Source organism: Anomaloglossus baeobatrachus, chromosome 4, assembly GCF_048569485.1.
Source record: "Anomaloglossus baeobatrachus isolate aAnoBae1 chromosome 4, aAnoBae1.hap1, whole genome shotgun sequence".
Taxonomy (NCBI): domain Eukaryota; kingdom Metazoa; phylum Chordata; class Amphibia; order Anura; family Aromobatidae; genus Anomaloglossus; species Anomaloglossus baeobatrachus.
This window is the reverse complement of record NC_134356.1, coordinates 581875891-581890685: the sequence shown is the minus strand read 5'-3', so window position 1 is coordinate 581890685 and position 14795 is coordinate 581875891.

The following is a 14795-nucleotide window of genomic DNA, read 5'->3' as shown; positions in this document are numbered from 1 at the left end:
AGGAGGAGAGCTGCGCACACTGGTGGCCGTCCAGAGGAGGAGAACTGGGCACACTGGAGCCCTCTGTGTGGGTGCTGCGCCTATTGTGGACGGTATTGCAGACTTTACGTACTTCTGTGTGTTTTAAGTAAGAGCCGTGCCGGGAGGCTCGGGTTTTAAGAGGGGAGGTATGCAGTGGGTGAGCAGACCCCCTGCAAAAGGGAGCATAGTTAACCCGGAAATGTTATTAATAAAAATGTTTTATTTGTATGTGCATGTGTATTGTGTTAGGGTCCCCCTAGTGGCCGGGTGGGACGGCTGTCACCACAGTGGGGAGGAGGAGCCGGCAGAGACAAGGGGAGGAGAGAGCAAGGGTGTGAGGAAAAGATTAGATCAAGGGAGGAGTCGTCTCGGGGACAGGAGCGGAGCAGCAGAGCCGGGGCAGAGTGTGGGAGCTGGAAATCAGGGAAGCCGGTGAGAAAAGGAGCGGGCGGAACCTCATAGTGTGAAGCAGTCCGGTGTGGGTCCGGGCTGTGGGTAGCCAGAAGTGGGAGCCGGGCGAAGTGGAGTAGCCAGGCACATCCCCACTGGAGGGGACGCAAGGACAGGCTTCCCCCAGCTAAGAGAGCGTATCATCACCTTTATTGCTTTGTTTGGGACTTTTGTGAAGAATAAAAGAATGTTTGTTCATTGCATCGAACCCTGCCTGAAGAGTGTTTGTGCGCCGGATGACATCTGCATCACCACCACACTCTGCCCCACCAAGTCATCTCCTGTCCCCATAGTGACGGTGGAACCAGGGGTAAGCCTGATTGCAAGGGCCACGACTACAAGGCCAGAGGCACCCCTGGCACCCCGTTACATATACAAAAAACAAAAATGGTATACAATACAAAGGAAGTACATAGTAAAAGATTTTTGACAAGAAAATGTTTAGCAAAAATAAAAAAAAATAAATAGAATGGATAATGTACAGTAACAAATTCCTAAATATACATTTGTGAAGTTGATACAAAAAGAAATTGCGTACAATTTTTTTTTTTTTTTTTTAAAAAAGATTAGAACAATAATGAGTATTTCAAAGTCAAGGGGAGAAAAGTACAGAAGCATGGCATATAAGGAGAAGAAATGGAAATGTACTGAGTAGTGATGAGCGAGCATGCTTGTAACTACTCGGTACTCGCACGAGTATCGCTGTACTCGGGCTGCTCGGCGGGGACCTAGTAATCTCGCGATACTCGTGCTGTACTCGTGGTCTTCATTTCTGCATGTTGGCGCTCTTTTGAGAGCCTGCCCTCATGCAGGGATTGGCTGGCAGACCACTGCAATGCCACAGCCCTGTTAGTTGTGGAATTGCAGTGATTGGCCGGCCTGCACAGCGTGACCGAGCCTTTATACCGGCCGGCGCGCTGTGCTCTGCTCACAGCTATCCAGACAGTCAGTGCAGGGAGAGTGTCGCTGATTCAGGGAAAGCTTTGCGGCCCTTTATAGCTTTTTCAGTTGCAGGGCTGCAAACAGTGTGACCAAAAGTCCTTCTCAGGACTATTCTAGTTGTATACAGGCAGGCAGGGTATAGCCAGGTCGGAGTACAGTAGCAGAGTCCTTCTCAGGACTATTGTTGCTATATACAGGCAGGGTATAGCCAGGTCGGAATACAGGCTAGTGACCAGAAGAGTCCTTGTCAGGACTATTGTAGCAGTATACAGGCAGGCAGGCAGGCAGGCAGGGTATATAGCCATTCCTAGTGGTGACCGTATACCAGCCTTCATCATATCTGGGGCTGGTGTACACAGTGTAAAACATTCCAGATAGTGTCAGACTTCTCAGTAATTGTCGCTCCTAAAAACCAGTTAGGTTCTTATTGCGTCCGTGCTTGCATTTAAAAACAGCACGTGTGTGTCTGTCGGTGGCAGCGTACAGGTGCGCGTTTTGCACAAACAATTATATAACGCACAAGTCTAGTGTATAATACACGTCAGTCAGCAGTGTCTGATAGTGTCAGACTTCTCAGTAATTGTCGCTCCTAAAAACCAGTTAGGTTCTTATTGCGTCCGTGCTTGCATTTAAAAACAGCATGTGTGTGGCAGTCGGTGGCAGCGTCAGGCTCCATATTGTCCCTGGATAGAGACGTGCATGATGGCCTGTAAACATGAAGTGCCCATTGTAAGGAAGTGGGTCTATTGTAGTATAGCCCTTAGGCAGGGCAGCCAAAAATTGGGAGGCTCCACATTGTCCCTGGATAGAGATGTGCATGAGGGCCTCAAAACATTGTTCCCATTGCAAAGGAGCGGGTCTCCTGTCGTTGTAATGCCCATTCAGAAAGAATGGGCGAAAAAATTTACCACTGAGGGTATACCTGAAACAACGGCTTAACTATTGTAACGGTCACCATGATGGCGCATGAGGAGAAGGAGGAGCAGTCCAGCGATTAGCCAAAGTCCAGAAGTGTGTTACCATGGGTGAGTGGAGGTACATGGCAAATTCCCGTTACAAACTTTAAATTCCGCTGTCATTTGCTGGTGGTGTGGTGAAGTCTGGCCAAATCCAACCCTTGTTCATCTTGATCAGAGTCAGCCTGTCAGCATTTACAGTTGACAGGCGGGTGCGTTTATCTGTAATGATTCCACCTGCGGCACTAAAAACACGCTCTGACAAAACGCTAGCGGCAGGGCAGGCCAGGACTTCCAAGGCGTAGAGAGCCAATTCATGCCACGTGTCCAGCTTGGATACACATTAATTGTAAGGCACAGAGGAATGTCGGAGTACAGTTGTTTGATCTGCAAGGTACTCCTTGAGCATCTGGCCAAACTTAGGATTTCTTGTGTCACTACCCCTCACCTCAGGGGCTGTGGTATGTGAGGGGCTGAGAAAACTGTCCCACATCTTAAAGACTGTTCCCCTACCTCTGGCGGATTGGACTTGTGCCCCTCTCGGCTGTACGCCTTGGTTGTCCAGTGATTCCTGACCTATGCCGCTAGCGTTTTGTGAGGGGAATGCTTTGCCTACTTCCGTGACTATGGCCTTCTGGAACTGCTGCATTTTGCCTGACCTCTCCGCCTCGGGAATAAGAGACATAAAGTTCTCCTTTTAGCGTGGGTCTAACAGTGTTACCAACCAGTAATGATTGTCGGCCAAGATGTTCTTAACACGAGGGTCACGAGACAGGCAGCTTACCATAAAGTCAGCCATGTGTGCCAGACTCTTAACAGCCATCACTTCAGTATCCTGACCAACATGATGACTGAACATGCTGTCCTCCTCCTCCTCCTCCTCATCATCTACCCTGTCCTCTGGCCAGCCACGCTGAACCGAGGATATGACTGCATGTCATATCCTCAATTTGGCCAGAGAGTTGCTCCATGTCTTCATCCTCCTCCTCGTCATAGTCCTCCACTGCACGTTGTGATGAGACGAGGCTGGGCTGTGTGTTATCATCACCCACACCCACTACTGTTTCTTGCTCAAACTCATCGCGCTCCGCCTGCAATGCATCATGGTTGTTTTTTGAGCAGAGACCATTTTAGAAGGCAGAGAAGCGGTATGGTGACGCTAATAATGTCGTCATCGCCGCTCACCATCTTGGTGGAGTCCTCAAATTTTTGGCGGATGGTGCATAGGTCGGACATCCATCTCCACTCCTCAGGTGTTATGTGTGGAGTTTGACCCATTTCCCGACGGCTTAGGTGATGCAGGTACTCAACAACTGCCCTCTTCTGCTCACATATCCTGACCAACTTGTGCAGAGTTGAATTCCAACGCGTGGGGACATCACACACCAGTCTGTGTGCCGGAAGATGCAAACGGCGTCTTAAGCCGGCAAGGCCGGCTGAAGCAGTAGGTGACTTTCGAAAATGTGCAGACAGGCGGCGAACTTTTACCAGCAGATCAGACAGCTCTGAGTATGACTTTAGAAACCGCTGAACCACGAGGTTGAGCACATGGGCCACGCATGGAACATGTGTCAGCTGGCCTCGCCTCAAAGCCGCCACCAGGTTCCGGCCATTGTCACACACGACCTTTCCTGGCTTTAGGTTCAGAGTTGTGAGCCAGTGATCTGCCTGCTGTTTCAGAGCTGTCCACACCTCTTCTGCATTGTGGGGTTTGTCACCTATGCAGATTAGCTTCAGCACTGCCTGTTGCCGCTTCGCCGAGGCAGTGCTGCAGTGCTTCTGTGTCGCCCTGGACAAGCCAGGGGCCACAGAGCACAACACTTAAACACCCCACACTCCCTGCAGGCATATCATAGTCAAAACACAAAATCCTTGTTGCCTTCCCCAGGGGCTGTTGTCCACACCAGGGTGTGGAGCCAGGCGGTTGGTCTCCACCCACCGAGGAGGAGGGAAAACACAGGCAGTGAGAGTTAAGCTAAGGAAGTGGAAGGAGGAAAGTAGTAGAGAGGAGAAAAGTGACAGCAAAGAGCCTGAAGTTGGTCCGGGTGTGTGGCCCGGACAGGACAGCAAGGTTGGCAGGATGTGGTGACCGTCTGCAGTGGAGGCCGATTGGAGTCTGCCGTAAGGACCGTGGACGGGTGGTGACCCGGCCGTACCGGACCGGTATACAAAGAGAAGCCAGCACCATTGGCAGAGGACTTTCGGATCCCGGCAAGGCTTGGTGTCGCCGTGAATTTGCCAAATCCGTTAGTGAAGGGAACCTCAGGGTTTCCAAACAGCCAAGTCCAGATAGAAGGCAACCGTACAACCGTGAAGGGGAGATACCGCCACCGCTAAGGGCAACCGTCTCCCAGGGCCAGCGCCTGTGGGCAAAAGGGGCTCCTCCGGCCCATATCCAGGTCGGGGAGCGGGTTACCGTTGGGAAACCATCACTACCTACACTTAACTTAGGTGCAGGGAGAGACAGTCATCACTAACCTGCAGGGAGGAACAACCGCAGCCGTCCGAGTGACCCATCCATCCAGCCACTTGTTTTACCGTGAACTGTGTCATCATCATTGGGCTGAGTGAGTACCTCCGTGCCGTGCGGCACAGCGCTGCCCCTGCGACCCTGCACCTCATCAGGCCCCGCAACCCGCCTGTCATCCATCTCTACCCCATCACCAGGCCCCGGGACAACCAACCCCCCTACCCACGGAGGGGAGAAATAACAACAAAGCTGCTCCCTGTCACAGGCTCCCGGGATCCCCGTCCAGAGCAGCGGTGGTGTCCACACAATCACCACAACCGTGGGTGGCGTCACGGACAATATCCCCAAAACCCAAACCACCCCTTTTCACTCATGGGCGAGTAGCGCCGCTCGAGTCCCCGGGATCCGGCCATCACTCGAGCCAACGAGCAGCAGCAGCCGTAGAGCAGCGTCAGCAGGACCCGAGCAGTGGGAGAGCGCACCGTCCCCTCCTCCGCCCGCGACACTTCCAGCTTGGGACTGGTGTGGAGGGTAAAGTGGATCAGGATGCGCAGGAGGAGGAGGAGGCTGAGGAGCATGACATTCCGGAGCTGTAGAGTGTGTGTGAAACCCTGACTGAGGTAGGGCCTGCAAAACTTGGTGTGTGAAGGACGTGTTCCGTCCCTCGCTCAGACTGGGTCCCAGCTTGCACAATATTAACCCAGTGTGACGTCAACGAGATGTAGCGGCCTTGCCCACATGCACTTGTCCACGTGTCTGTGGTTAGGTGGACTTTGGCTGAAACAGCGTTGTTCAGGGCACGTGTGATGTTTTGTGACACGTGGTTATGCAATGCGGGGACGGCACACCGGGAGAAATAGTGGCGGCTGTGGACCGAGTAACGTGGGACAGCTGCCACCATCATGTCGCGGAATGCTTCTGTCTCAACCAGCCTAAAAGGCAACATTTCCAGCGCAAGCAGTCGCGAAATGTTAGCATTTAGAACTGTGGCATGTGGGGTGTTGGCAGTGTATTTGCGCCTGCGTTCAAAGGTTTGCTGAATGGATAACTGAACGCTGGGACAAGGACGTGCTTGATGATGGTGTTCTTTCTGCGTAGGCAACTGCAGGTGCAGGAGTGGAGGAGGCTTGTTCGCAGGCAGCATGGACAGGGGATTGGCTCGCATGCACAACCAGCGAAGACGTAGCAGTGACATCAGCAAGCACTGCTCCTCGACTCTGTTGTACTTCCCACAAAGTCGGGTGCTTGGCTGACATGTGCCTGATCATGCTGGTGGTGGTCAGGCTGCTAGTTTTGGTACCCCTGCTGATGCTGGCATGGCAGGTGTTGCAAATGGCCTTTTTAGAATCATCTGGAGCCAACTTAAAAAACTGCCAGTGTCAGAGTTCCGGGTTTTCCAGTTTTCTTTTGAAAGAGCTTGCCCTTTGTTAACATGGAGTTTTCTGTTCTGTTGCCCTACTTCCTATCCATCTGTTTAAAAGCCGCCCCTAAAGCTTAGTCCAGTGCCTGAGTATACTGCTTCCTGTGTGCTCCTGCCCTGCTGCTTTTGGTTCCTGATTGTTATTCGGATCCTCTTGGAAAACAACCGACACCGACTCTGGACTTCATCTGGTATCATCTAGCTGTGCCCGGACTCCGTTTGCCGTCTTTGGTCGGCACTTCTGCCCGGTTCCTTCCGTTTAATACCACTCTGGACTCACATCACGTACGGACATTTTTGGACTTACCTATTGCCCTTTTGTGTCCCGGCTGCTGCGCATTTAGGGCTTCTGGGGTGATTGCCAGACAGTCCCTGTATAAGGGTTCGCTCTTGGTGGTCTCCCTGGGGGAGTCCGGTGCGCGGTCCCGGGAATTCCCTTTCGCTCCGTCCCTGGAAGGTATTTCCTGTATTTATGTTCTACTGTGTTTTTGTTCCGTTTATGTACATATTTGCTGGTTGCATATTATAAACGTCTTGCACCAAGAACTCGTCTCTGGTTGTCATTGCCCTAACGCAATCGAAATCCTCAATACATACAATAGTATTACAGCCAGACTCGGGAAGACCTAACATTTGTACAGGCACCTTGTGTCGTGTTGTTCCGGGGAACAGTTGCCTGACGTCTGCCTGGGGCCACCACTCTGCTTCTTACTGCCTGTTGGGATGCTACGCCTCCCTCCCCCTGTGCACTGCTGTCCTCACTCTGCATATCCTCCTGCCAGGTTGGGTCAGTTACTGGATCATCCACCACGTCGTCTTCCTCTTCCGCACCCTGCTCCTCCTCCTGACTTCCTGACAATTGTGTCTCATCATCGTCCACCCCTTGTTGAGACACGTTGCCAACTTCGTGAGAATGTGGCTGCTCAAATATTTGGGCATCTGTACATACAATCTCGTCATGGCCCACTTCAACAGGAGCTGGCGAGAGGCCAGAATTTGTGAATGGAAACGTGAACGAACAGCTCTTCCGAGTGTCCAAGTGTGGGATCAGTAATGTCCGTGGACGTGTACTCGGCCTGGTGGTAGAAAGGAGGATCAGGTTCTGAAATGTGCGGTGCAGTATCACGGCTACTGACACTTGACCGTGTGGAAGACAGAGTGTTTGTGGTGGTGCCAATCTGACTGGAAGCATTATCCGCTATCCAACTAACAACCTGTTGACACTGGTCTTGGTTCAAGAGCGGTGTACTGCTGCGGTCCCCAAGAATTTCGGACAGGACGTGCGAGCGACTAGATGTGGCCCTTTGTTGTGGCGAAATTAGAGCTTGCACACAACCTCGGTCTCTGCCTGCACCACCATCACGTCCACTTCCTTGTTCGTTGACAACGCCCTTGCGCATTTTGGAATGCTGTGCTGATGTGTATTCACTAGACTTGTGCGTTATATCCAAGTTTTTGCAAAACTCACACAAATGCAGCGGAAAGCTGCCACCAACAGGCACACACGTGCGGTTTTTAAATGCAAGCACGGAGGCACTAAGAACCTAACAGGTCTCTATCCAGGGACAACGTGGAGCCTCCCAATTTTTGGCTGCCCTGCCTAAGGGCTATACTACAATAGACCCACTTCCTTCCAATGGGCACTTCAGGTTTACAGGCCCTCATGCACGTCTCTATCCAGGGACAACGTGGAGCCTCCCAATTTTTGGCTGCCCTGCCTAAGGGCTATACTACAATAGACCCACTTCCTTCCAATGGGCACTTCAGGTTTACAGGCCATCATGCACGTCTCTATCCAGGGACAACGTGGAGCCTCCCAATTTTTGGCTGCCCTGCCTAAGGGCTATACTACAATAGACCCACTTCCTTACAATGGGCACTTCAGGTTTACAGGCCATCATGCACGTCTCTATCCAGGGACAACGTGGAGCCTCCCAATTTTTGGCTGCCCTGCCTAAGGGCTATACTACAATAGACCCACTTCCTTCCAATGGGCACTTCAGGTTTACAGGCCCTCATGCACGTCTCTATCCAGGGACAACGTGGAGCCTCCCAATTTTTGGCTGCCCTGCCTAAGGGCTATACTACAATAGACCCACTTCCTTCCAATGGGCACTTCAGGTTTACAGGCCATCATGCACGTCTCTATCCAGGGACAACGTGGAGCCTCCCAATTTTTGGCTGCCCTGCCTAAGGGCTATACTACAATAGACCCACTTCCTTACAATGGGCACTTCAGGTTTACAGGCCATCATGCACGTCTCTATCCAGGGACAACGTGGAGCCTCCCAATTTTTGGCTGCCCTGCCTAAGGGCTATACTACAATAGACCCACTTCCTTCCAATGGGCACTTCAGGTTTACAGGCCATCATGCACGTCTCTATCCAGGGACAATGTGGAGCCTCCCAATTTTTGGCTGCCCTGCCTAAGGGCTATACTACAATAGACCCACTTCCTTACAATGGGCACTTCAGGTTTACAGGCCATCATGCACGTCTGTATGCAGGGGCATTGGTGAACCTCACAATTTTGGACTGCCCTGGCAAAGGAAAATACTACAAAGACTCACTTCCTCAAAATGGGCACATTAGACTCAAGAGGCCTTCATGTACGTCTCTTCTCAGGGACATCGGAGTGCCACACAATGTTTTCACGTAAAATCTTTCATGTATTAATCTCAAAAAGTAACATACACCAGCTCTATCTCACTATTGGGTATGTGCCCTTAACATTTCCGCCATGAAAAATCATTTTGGGGTCATTTTGGAAGGTTTTCTGGTGAGTCCGTAAAAATGGCGTAAAACGCGGACAAAATTGTTCACAGCTGTGACTTTTCAGTGATAAATGCTTCAAGGGGTCTTCCCCATGCTGTTGCCATGTCATTTGAGCACTCTTCTGAGACTTTTGTGACATTTTTAGGGTTTCTCCATGCTGCCGGGGGGTCATTTCACAAAAATACTCGGGTCTCCCATAGGATAACATTGGGCTCGTTGCTCGGGCCGAGTACACGAGTATCTTGGGAGGCTCGGCCCGAGCTTCGAGCACCCGAGCTTTTAAGTACTCGCTCATCACTAGTACTGAGTCATGAGTGTTATTTGGATAGAGTTGAAGTGTAGATTTTGAAGTGTATATCTACAGTATATTGTATAAAGTAAAACAATGTTAGATATATGGTAAAGGTGCTTGTATGGATCATAGTCTGTAGAATGAGAGAATGTTAGGTGTGAAGTAGAGAAAATTAAGATGCATATAGCTAAAATGGGTGTAATATGTAGGTAAAAATTAATAATACCGTATATGTGTGTATGGTTAACTAACAGTGTAAACCAGAGGGAAGGAAGATATGTAAAGAAGCTTAAATAATGTGTTTGTGAATATGGTATATATGTATAATGTATTGTCTATATGAAATGAGTCCTCTATAATGACAGAAAGGATATGAATGAATGGATCTAAAGGAGATGTAACCATGTGATTGTGTAGATGTTGTATGAAATTACATGTAAATGTACTCTGAGGAATAGTGTCATAATGGATATGAAAAGAGGACCATGTGTGGTGTATATATATATATATATATATATATATGTGTGTGTGTGTGTGTGTGTATGTGTGTGTGTGTGTGCAGGGCCGGATTAAGGCTGGTGGGGGCCCCTGGGCAGAAAATCTGGTGGGGGCCCCATAACGTTAACATTTTTAGCTATAACAGTAGAGCGCGAACCGTAGCATTTAGATATAAATCCAATGAACATTTATCTTATCCTGTTCTGCCACATTCAGATTTACAGTACTACAATACAGACACAGACCAGGATGACTCACAGCAGTCACTTATACACAGAAAGTAGAGTTAAGGCTACTTTACACACTGCGATATCGGTCCCGATATCGCTAGTGTGGGTACCCGCCCCCATCTGTTGCGCGACACGGGCAAATCGCTGCCCGTGTCGCACAACCTCGCCCAGACCCGTCACACATACATACCTGTCCGGCGACGTCGTTGTGACGGGCGAACCGCCTAATGCGGCCGGATGTGCGTCACGAATTCCGTGACCCCAACGACTCCGCATTAGCGATGTCGTAGCGTGTAAAGCCCGCTTTAGGCTATGTGCGCACGTTGCGTTTGTCTCTTCAGAAATTTCTGCAGCAATTTGAACAGCACACGTGCGCTTCAAATCGCTACAGAAAGAGTCCGTAATGAAAAGCCAATTTCATGGGCTCTGAGTGCAGCCCCTCCCATAGACAGAGCAGGGGCTGCATCCAAAGCACATGAAAGAAGTGACACGTCACTTCTTAGAACGCAGCACTTCAGGCAGCAGCCGAATCGCTGCACTCTAATACGCAACGTGCGCACGGCTCCTGCAAAATCTTCATAGATTGTGCTGGGGACGCAGGACGCATGCAATTACGCTGCGGTGTAGATCGCAGCGTAACTGCATGCAAATACGCAACGTGCGTACAGAACCTTACTCACATATTTTTTATTGATCCCAATGTTAAGGCAGCGAGGGCCGGCTCCAGGTTTCTGTGGCCTCCGGGTGAAAGAGTGGACCCCATCCACACACAGACACACACATACACATGCAGGCATACGTATATATACATATTTGAAGACAAATTCAGAAAAATACATATAAACAGACAAATATATGCACAGTCATATACACTGACATACATGCAGACACAGACGCATTAGGGCTCGTGCGCACGTTGCGTAATTCCATGCATTTACGCTGCGTATAGCACTGCAGTGTAAATGCATGCGTCCTGTGTCCCCAGCACGATCTATGTAGATTGTGCATGATACGTGCGCACGTTGCTTTTATGAACGCAGCGATTTGGGTGCTAAAATGTTGACCCAAATCTGTGAGTTCATAAAATGAGCATGTCAATTATTCCGTGCGCTATGGATGCAGCTCCCACTCTGTCTATGGTGGGGGAAGCAGCCAGAGTGCATGAAATCGGCATTTTTTGTAAAGAAAAACTGCATCCATTATGCAGTGTTTCTGCAGCGATTTGACGCGCACATGTGCTGTCAAATCACTGCAGAATATTCAGTAGTTACGTGCGCATGAGCCCTTACAGGTATTAATATGGGGAAGTCGCCAGCAGCCTCACTCACCTCTCCCGCTTGTTTCCATCCAGCTCCTTCAGGACATGTGGCTGTGTTTCACGATGGCTGTCACTGACAGACATGACTGCACACTGACAGCACTGCTGTATATACATCACAGGAGGGGCTGGGGGCTACAATATGTACATTACAGGAGGGGCAGGGGGCATAGACGTTACTGGAGTGGCAAACAGCTCTGGTGGTGTACTCATTACTGGGATGGGTGACATAGCGCTCTGGGGGACCCATATAGTTCTGGGGGGCTGCACAGACTGCTTCTTACACACACAGCTCTAACACACACACACAGCTCTGACACACACACACACACACACACAGCTCTGACACACACACACAGCTCTGACACACACACACACAGCTCTGACACACACACACACAACTCTGACACACACACACACACACACACAGCTCTGACACACACACAGCTCTGACACACACAAACACACAGCTCTGACACACACACACACACACAGCTCTGACACACACACACAGCTCTGACACACACACACACAGCTCTGACACACACACACACAGCTCTGACACACACACAGCTCTGACACACACACACAGCTCTGACACACACACAGCTCTGACACACACACAGCTCTGACACACACACACACACACAGCTCTGACACACACACACAGCTCTGACACACACACACACAGCTCTGACACACACACAGCTCTGACACACACAGCTCTGACATACACACACACACACAGCTCTGACAAACACACACACAGCTCTGACACACACACACACACACAGCTCTGACACACACACAGCTCTGACACACACACAGCTCTGACACACACAGCTCTGACACACACACAGCTCTGACACACACACAGCTCTGACACACACACAGCTCTGACACACACACACACACACACACAGCTCTGACACACACACACACACACAGCTCTGACACACACACACACAGCTCTGACACACACACAGCTCTGACACACACACACAGCTCTGACACACACACAGCTCTGACACACACACACAGCTCTGACACACACACACAGCTCTGACACACACACACACACAGCTCTGACACACACACACACAGCTCTGACACACACACACAGCTCTGACACACACACAGCTCTGACACACACACAGCTCTGACATACACACACACACACAGCTCTGACAAACACACACACAGCTCTGACACACACACACAGCTCTGACACACACACAGCTCTGACACACACACAGCTCTGAAACACACAGCTCTGACACACACACAGCTCTGACACACACACAGCTCTGACACACACACAGCTCTGACACACACACACACACAGCTCTGACACACACACACACAGCTCTGACACACACACAGCTCTGACACACACACACACAGCTCTGACACACACACACACACACAGCTCTGACACACACACACAGCTCTGACACACCCATCACCCCCTACACACACACACACAAACACAATGCACCCCCTCATCACCTCTACACACACACACAATGCACCCCCCATTACCCCTCCCCCCACACACAATACAATGCAACCCTCATCACCCCCTACACACACAAATCACACTGCCCCATCCGTACACACTCCTGCCTCCCCCCCTCTGCCTGTCACAAAGCTGTGTTCCACTTCCTTCACAGATGTTCCCCTTTATGTGTCCTCAGCCCCTCCCCACTCATCATCATTAATTAAACCTGTCTCTTCGGCTCCTTCATGGAGCACTTACCATCTGATCTCCCCTGTGTGCCGGCGCCTGCAGCACTGTGATGACGTCAGCAAGGTGCTGATCTCATCATGTTGCTGCACGTCGGGGGCGGGGCCCAGTCCCGGCGCGCTGTTCAAATGTATTTACGTCTGAAAGATGCAAATACATTTGAATAGGAAGAAGGAGGAAGCTGCGAGCACTGGCTCCGGCTCCGCTGCGCTCCTCTGCATTGTGTGCATGCCGGGCACACAGCCCACAGCAGAGCCGGCACAGCGCTGCCTCCTGCAGCTAGTGTGTCGGGCCTGCATGCACACACTGCGGAGGAGCGTGGCTGCACATACAGCGGCCCATTACACCGTGCCCCTGCTTCTAGGAAGCCCCTCGCTGGGTACGCCCATGACGGCCGCAGCACTTAGCAGGGAGCTCATTGGCACACCTCTGACCCCGGAAGTACAATTGCTGGTACTTCCGGGGTCATTCAGCGTCCTGTGCCCGCAGTTTGTTTTTGTGTCTTAAAGACGCAGATACAAATAAATGCCGGTGCACCGCCCCCCCCCTCCGAAAACACAGCTGATTTATTAGACTGTCTTTACGGATGGGGAGAGGGTGTGAAGAAAAAAAAAATGCTGACAAGTATGGCCTTGGTGGTGGGGGCCCCCTTAGAAGCTCTTTTGGTGGGGGCCCCTGGGCTGGAGCCCCGCTTGCCCCGCCTATAATCCGGCCCTGTGTGTGTGTGTATATCCGGGATTGGCATCCACACCGTCGCAGCTACAGCCACAAAATTTTGCACACTCACACTTCTGGACCCCGAGGGCGTCATAGGCTATATTTTGAGGGAAAATTTTAACCCCCCTCTTTACAGTTATTCACCAAAAAAACTACCTCCATTAAAGCGAATGCAGCTGGGAGCCACAGTGCAGCCAGAACTTCAGAAGAATGCGCAGCCACGCCCTTATATGGAGAGTTGGCGTGTCACAATGCAGCCAGGGCAAGAGACAGACACAGACAGGAAAAGAGGCAGACACAGACAGGGTAAGAAACAGACATAGACAGGGTAAGAGACAGACACAAAGAGACAGACACAGACAAAGAGACAGACTGACAGGGAAAGAGTCAGACAGGGAAAGAGAGGGAAAGAGAGAGACAGGTTAAGTGACAGACACAGACAGGTAAAGAGACAGACAAAGAGACAGAGACAGACACAGGGAAACAGACAAACAGGGAAAGAGAGGGAAAGAGGCAGACAGGGTAAGAGACAGACAAGGACAGGTAAAGAGACAGACAAAGAGACAGACACAGTGAAAGAGACAGAGGGAAAGAGACAGACAGGGAAAGAGACAGACAGGGAAAGTGACAGAGATAGATAAACAGACAGGGAAAGAGAGAGATAGACAGACAGGGAAAGAGATTGAGACAGACGGAGAAAGAGACAGAGACAGTCAGAGACAGACAGGGAAAGAGACAGACAGACAAAGAGATAGAGAGAGAGACAGAGAGATATATACAGAGGGGGAGACAGACAGAGAATGGGAGAGAAACATTGAGACGGTTACTATCCCGGGCGTTAATACATTCTATTTATACATTCTATCCCGGGAATGTTAATACATTCTATTTTGTTAACAACAGTTATTAACCCGGGCGAAGCCGGGTAGTACAGCTAGTATATAAATATAAGATGACCA